The following is a 7,878-nucleotide window of genomic DNA, read 5'->3' on the forward strand; positions in this document are numbered from 1 at the left end:
TTGTAATAAAACAGGAATGACAAAAATTCTCCCCACAAAGAAAATCCCAGGTCCAGAGAGATCAAAAATAAAATCTCCAGATATTTCATCTAGACTTATTGACATCTCAAACAAAATCTTCCTTCAAATAGAGAAAATGGGAAAACTTATAATTTATTTTATGAGTCCAGCATAACACTGTTATAAAACCTTCTTCAGGACATTTAAGAAAAGAAAACTTAAAGTCCAATTTATCTCATATGCTGAGATGCAAAAATCCTCAAGAAAATAACCTCCCAAATTTAGGTTTATTCTGTAAAGGATTGCAGTGTGGCTTTGACATATAAAATAATGTTATCTTCTGCATGAATAGCACAAAGAGATAAAATATAGTAGTCTTGATAGATGCAGAAAAAAACATTTGATAAAATGCAATATATATTTTTCACTTTAAAATAAATCCTGTAGGAAAGTATTTTTCATTGGAGACTTCTTTCATCTATACAATAATCTATAAGAAAGGGCATATTTTATGATAAAATGATAAAAGCATTTGCCCTGCATTTGAGAATGGGAGAACAGTGCCTGATGTCACCATTCCTGTTCAACACTACTGGAGGTGGTGTCACTGAGCCATCCCCCAGAAACTGGAACATTTCAGGATCTGGCATTTGCTCTGTATCTGTGATGTTACTGTGCCTGCATCGACCAGGAACATCTCTCTTGTCCACTGCAGAACTTCTGCTTATACTGACTTTTTGTCCATTGATGTCTTCTTTTCTCCTGTGTTTTCTATTTTATTTTCTATTTCATGTCAGCTCACCTGCACTACCACTAACTCACACTCTACCTGTAGTTCACAATCAAACTCCATAGAAAAGATTTATACCATCACACTGGAAAATGATTGAGCATTATCTTGAAAGGCAGAATATTTACATTCCATACAACCCAGGAATTTTACTCCTGAGTTTGCCATGAGGAGAATTTTGTACCTTTATATAAGGAGCAATTAGAAGCTGTGGCAGCACAGAACACAGATTATTTTCTGTTATGGGATGTGACAGATTTGTAACAGAATAGATTCATTAATCTGTTATAGAAGATTAATACAATTAAGCACACAACGATGAAAATAAACACACAGAAACAATTTGCCATTTATCTATGAAAAGAACAGAAATGCATTTAAAATATGGGAAGTAATTTCATTTTAAGCTTTAGTTATTAGATATATCACACAAATAACCAATGTTACCTTAATAAAAATAAATTTACAAAACATTGCCAAATTAGAGAGAAAAGGATTACTTTGTCTCCATGTTGAGCTAAAGTAAGATGCATGCAACATTTTAAAACTTACATTCTTCCAAATCTTTGTTTTCCAAAATGAAGTAAGCTCTACAGTGTTTTTTTTTTTTTTTAAGATTTATTTGTTTATTTATACAAGCACTGGGTACAGTCAGAAGCACGGGAGGGTGAGAGAATTCACCAGAGCCAGAGCCGGGAGCAGAGCAGGCAGAAGGACCAAAGTACACTGCTGAGGGGAGCAGCGGGCGGCAGGAGAGGTCTGCGCGCCATGTGGGACCCTCCTCTGGTGGCCGGGGAGCAGCTGGGGATTGAACCGGCGCTGCAGAGGCTGCGGGTAGCTTCGCAACCCAGCACTCAACCACTGCGCCACCGGGGAGGCCCAAAGTATTACTATATATTTTAAAACAAAATAAAAAATACAGTGGTGATCTAATTAGTACTACAGTGTCTAAGAGTCATAACTTTAGGCACTCTCAAGCTTTTGCACAGAAGCTTCACAATTTCCTAGCTCATCACTATAAAATTCTATCACATAAAATTCTATGAATTTTATACTTCTCCCAGTCTTTGTGCATTAAAGACTCTCCATGTAGATTTTTTTTTTTCTCGTGCATTTTTTTTTTTTCTGGTGACCTCCTCTGCCATCCCTCTTCTTAAAGCCTCCCTTGTGCTCACTTAACATTTCATATGACAATCCTTCTATAGCACATTATATCATAATTGTATATCTGTTTTTGAAGCAAGAAAAGTGTATTTCCTTGCTTACAGATGGTACTTCATACTTCTTGTGAATTAATAGACGAATGTAGATAAATGTTGGAACTGTACAAAATATATCAGTAGTTATTCTAAATATTGACCTTTTTGTGGATTTTTAAAAGTAGTAATCCTGGCTTGCCTATGAAAGAAGCAAAGAAAAATGAAAATAACAAATGGACAGTCAAAGCATCTGTGACTATATCCATGTTTGAGAAGGCTGGTTCCCTAACTGGTGGTGCGCTTCAAGTGAATGATGACAGCAGCTTAAGTGAAGTAGATCAGAATGATGGAAGGTAAATTCTCTAAGTTCTTTATTTCTAAGTATAGGAATATTAGCAGTGATTACTTTTTTCTGGGGATAAAACAACTATAATGTAGTGTACAGTCCCCAACAAGAGAGTTCTAGATAATATCAGAGAAATATTGTTGAGAGGTTACAATGAGGACCAGTAAATTTGATGAGAAAGTTTCAATAAATAGTTGCCCTTCAGCCAGTTTGTGGTGAGTGTGAACTGCTCCTTTATAGAAGAATATATACGGAGAAAGACAGTAGAAAAATGGATAACTTCAGAAGAGTTTGAGGGAGTTTTCTTTCTTATCTTAGATATTTATGCTCTTGGAAATGATCCAGCAGAGAAGAACATGTTTATTAAATTTGATTTTGTTTGTATTTCCAATGTTAGAAACTTGTTGACTGTCAGCTTGATCTATATTTAATGATTTGTTAATATTATTTGTAGTACATTTTCTTTGTTCATTAATATTACTCTTTTTATGTATTGCGTAATCCCCACTCTAGAAAATTAATTACATTGCAGATATTTATTTAAAAAAACTAGTCTCAGTTATTCTCTGTATTAAAATAGTTAACATGCATCTGAAATAGCTGTTTGGTTATTTTTTTTGGGCTTATAAAGAAAACATCTAAAGAAAAGAACAAGGTACAGTAAAAATTAATTGATAAAAAATATTATTCTGGGACCTCCCTGGTAGTGCAGGTGTTCAAGTCTCAGCACTGTCAAGCTAGTGCCAGCCACTGCAGCATTAGTTCAATTCCCAGACCCGGGGAGCTGACCCACAAATGGGGCAGTAGACCTCTCCTATATCACCTGCTGCTCCCCGCAGCAGTGTAGTTCAGTAGATCCACCTGTTCTGCTCCTCACTGTGTCTCTGGTGAATCCTCTCACCCCCACCATACCTCTGGCCTATAGTTCTTATATGCATAATAAATAAAAATAAATCCTTAAAAAATATTATTCTGTAGTAAGTGTCTCTGGCTCATAGTTTTTTGTTGATTTTGATTTTCACTTTCTTGTAGTTATTCATTTTCCTGGTCTCTTATTTAAGTTTTATAGATTCCTGCTATGAGTGAGACCATCCGGTATTTTTCTTTTTCTTTCTGGCTTATTTCGCTGAGCATGATCCCTTCCAGCGCCATCCATGTTGCTGAAAATTGCATGTGTTTATCTTTTTTGAATGCTGAGTAATATTCCATGGTATATATGTACCACATCTTCTTGATGCAGTCATCTATTTTTGGGCATTTGGGTTGTTTCCAAAGCGTAGCTATAGTAAATAGTGCTGCTATAAACATAGGGGTGCAGGTGTTCTTTGGAATTGATGTTTCTGTGTCCTTTGGGTAAATACCTAGGAGTGAAATTGCTGTATCATATGGAAGCTCTATGTTTAGTACGTCCAGAAATCTCCACACAGCTCTCCATAGTGGTTGGACCAGTTTGCACTCCCACCAACAGCGCAGAAGAGTTCCTTTTTCTCCACACCCTCGCCAACATTTGTTGTTGTTAGTTTTTTTAATATGTGCCATTCTCACTGGTGTAAGATGGTATCTCATGGTAGTTTTGATTTGCATTTCCCTGATTACAAGTGATGTTGAACATTTTTTCATATGCCTGTTGGCCATTTGCATTTCCTCTTCAGAGAAGTTTCTTTTTAGCTCTTCTGCCCATTTTTTGACTGGATTATTTTCTTTGTTGTTGTTGAGTCTCATCAGCTCTTTGCAGATTTTTATCATCAGTCCTTTATCTTTAGTGTTGTGTGCAAAAATGTTCTCCCAGTTGGTGGGGTTTCTCTTTGTTTTTGTTATTGTCTCTTTTGCTGTGCAGAAGCTCTTTAATTTGATGTAGTCCCAGCTGTTGACCTTTGCCTTCACTATCACTGCTTTGGGTGATGTGTCTGTAAAGATGTCTTTGATGTGAATATCACTTAGAGTTTCACCTATATTTCCTTCGTGTATTTTATGGTTTCAGGTCTTATGTCTAGTTCTTTAATCCATTTTGAGTTGATTTTTGTATATGGTGTGAAGTAGTGGTCAAGCTTCATTCTTTTGCATGTAGCAACCCAGTTTCCCCAGCACCATTTATTGAACAAACTTTCTTTGCTCCAATGCATAGTCTTTGCTCCTTTGTCAAAGATTAGTTGACCATAAATCTGTGGGTTTATTTCTGGATTTTCTATTTGATTCCATTGGTCTGAATGTCTGTTCTTGTTCCAATACCATGCAGTTTTGATGAATATGGCTTTGTAGTATAGTTTGAAGTCTGGGAGTGTGATGCCTCCATTTCCTTCTTTTTTTTTTTTTTTTCAGGAGAGCTTTGGCTATTCGAGGTTTTTGGTGATTCCATATGAATTTCATCAATAATTGTTCTATTTCTTTGAAGAATGACATTGAAATTTTGATTGGAATAGCATTGAATCTGTATATTGCTTTTGGTAGGATGGCCATTTTAATAATGTTTATTCTTCCAATCCATGAGCAGGGGATGTTTTTCCATTTCTTTGTGTCTTCTTCTATTTCTTTTAACAATTTTTATAGTTTCCTTTGTATAGGTCCTTTACCTCTTCTGTTAGATTTAGTCCCAAGTATTTGATTTTTGTTGTATCGATAATAAAAGGGATGCTTTTTTTTTAATTTCTTCTTCTTCAGATTTATTGTTTGTGTATAGGAAGGCCACTGACTTTTGTGTGTTGATTTTGTATCCTGCCACTTTACTGAACTGATTGATGAGTTGAATTAGTTTTTCTGTGGAGTTTTTGTGGTTCTCTATGTATATTATCATATTGTCTGCAAATAGTGATAGCTTGACTTCTTCTTTTCCTATTTGGATTCCTTGTATGTCTTTCTCTTGTCTTATTGCTCTGGCTAGGACTTCCAGTATTATATTGAAAAGCAGTGGTGAGAGTGGACATCCTTGTCTTGTTCCAGATCTTAATGGAATTGCTTTCAGCTTTTCGCCATTGAGAATGATACTGGCTGTTGGCTTCTCATATATGGCCTTTATGATGTTGAGGTATGTTCCTTGTATCCCAAGAATTTCATGGGCTTCTATCATGAATGGGTGTTGCACTTTGTCGAAAGCTTTCTCAGCATCTATTGATATTATCATATGGTTTTTATATTTCTTTTTGTTGATGTGTTAGATAAAGTTGATTGATTTTTGGATGTTGAACCATCCTTGTGTCCCTAGAATGAATCCTACTTTGACGTGGTGAATTATCTTATGGATACATTGTTGGATTCTGATAGCTAAAATTTTGTTGAGGATTTTTGCATCAGTGTTCATTAGGGAGATTGGCCTGTAGTTTTCCTTTTTTTGTGTTGTCCTTGTTCAGTTTTGGTATTAGTGTAATGTTGGCTTCATAGAACGTGTTTGGTATTATCCCTTCCTTCTCAATTTTTTTTTTTTTCTTTTATTTTTTTTTTTTTTTTTTTTTATAAAATTTTATTGTTATATTCCCCATACAATTGCAGCCCCCCATTCTGACCCCAATCCCTCCCCTCCTGCCCCCGCCCCCCTAAAAGTGTCTCTGGTTCATAGTTTTTTGTTGATTTTGATTTTCACTTTCTTATAGTTATTCATTTTCCTGGTCCACCTTCTCAATTTTTTAGAAGAGTTTGTGAAGGATAGACACTAATTCATAACTGAATGTTTGGTAGAATTCATTTGTAAATCCATCAGGTCCTGGGCTTTTGTTTTTGGGGAGGTTTTTGATTACCATTTCAATTTTGCTGCTTGTAATTGGTCTGTTTAGGTGTTCTATTTCTTCTTTATCTAGCTTTGGGTGATTGTAGAGTTGTAGGAATTTGTCCATGTTTTCTAGATTGTTGCACTTGTTTCCATATAACTGTTCATAGTAGTTACTGAGTGTTCTTTTGATTTCTCCTCTGTTGTGATTTCTCCTCTTTCATTTCTGATCCTGTTTATTTGTGCTTTCTCCCTTTTTTCCTTTGTGAGCCTGGCTAGGGGCTTGTCTCTTTTATTGATTTTTTTTCGAAGAAACAGCTCTTGGTTTCATTGATCTTTTGGATTGTTTTTTTAGTTTCAAATTCATTTATTTCTGCTTTGGTTTTTATTATTTCTTTTCTTCTACTGCTTGTGGGTTTTTTTTGTTATTCTTTTTCTAGATCTTTGAGATTCGAGATTAGGTTGTTTCTTTGAGTTCTTTCTTGTTTCTTGATGTGAGCTTCTATTGCTATATATTTTCCTCTTATTACTGCTTTTGCTGCGTCCCATACATTTAGGATATTGGTGTCCTCCTTGTCATTCTATTCAAATAATTTTTTAATTTCTTCTTTGACCTTGTCATTAGTCCAGTGTTCTTCCAGTAGTGTGGTTTTTAGTCTCCATGAGGCAGGAAAGTTCCTTGCCTTCTTTTTATGGTTTATTTCTAGTTTGATGCCTTCATGGTCAGAAAAGATGGTTGGTATGATTTCAATCTTGGTGTATCTGTTGATGTTTGTCTTGTGCCCCAGTATGTGATCGATCCTGGAGAATGATCCGTGTGCGCTTGAGAAAAATGTGTACTCTGTTTTTTGGGGGTTTAGTGTTCTATAAATGTCTGTTAAGCCCAAATGCTCTAGGTCCTTATTTAGAGCTTTAGTTTCTTTACTTATTTTTTGTCTTGTTGATCTATCCATTGTTTATAGTGGTGTGTTAAAGTCTCCCACTACGTATGTGTTTTCTCTGATGTCTGTTTTCAGAGATGACAACAGTTGTCTGATATATTCTGGTGCTCCTTCGTTGGGTGAGTATATGTTAATGAGTGTTATTTCTTCTTGAAGTATTGTCCCCTTGATCATAATGTAGTGACCATTGGGGTCTCTTTTTATTTTTTTGAGTTTGAAATCTGTTTTATCTGATATAAGTATAATTTTTCCTGCTTTCTTTTTGGGTCCATTTGCTTGTAGGATTGTTTTCCATCCTTTAACTTTGAGTCTATTTTTATCTTCTGTAGCTAAATGTGTTTCCTGGAGACAGCAAAAGGTTGGGTTTTGTTTCTTAATCCAGGCTGCAACTCTGTGTCTTTTTATTGACAAGTTTATTCCATTTACATTTAGAGTTAATATTGATATGTTAGCATATGTATTTGCCTTTGTGTTTGTCTTTCCTTTGATTTATTTATTCTTTTAAGAACTTTTTTTTTTTTGGCCTTCTTTCGTTGTTATTCGTCCCTCTGATGTTCTGGCTTTAGGACTCCTTGTAGTATTTTTTGGAGTGGGGGTTTAGTCTTAATGAAATTCCAGAGTTTCTGTTTGGCTGGGAAGGTCCTTAATCTTTCTTCATAGAGGAAGGAGAGCTTTGCGGGATAGAGTACTCTTGGTTGGCATCTGTTTCCTTGGAGTCTGTTGCCTATGTCCCTTCACTCTCTCCTTGCCCGTAGAGTTTCTTCAGAGAAGTCTGATGTCAGCCTGATTGGTTTTCCTTTGAATGTTATCTGTTTCTTTCCTCTTGTCAGCTTCATTATTTTTTCCTTGTCCTGGATTCTTGGGAGCTTTACTATTATGTGTCTTGCTGTATTTCTCCTTTCGTT

This window comes from Talpa europaea (genome assembly GCF_964194135.1).
Source record: "Talpa europaea genome assembly, contig: HAP1_SCAFFOLD_99, whole genome shotgun sequence".
Lineage (NCBI taxonomy): Eukaryota > Metazoa > Chordata > Mammalia > Eulipotyphla > Talpidae > Talpa > Talpa europaea.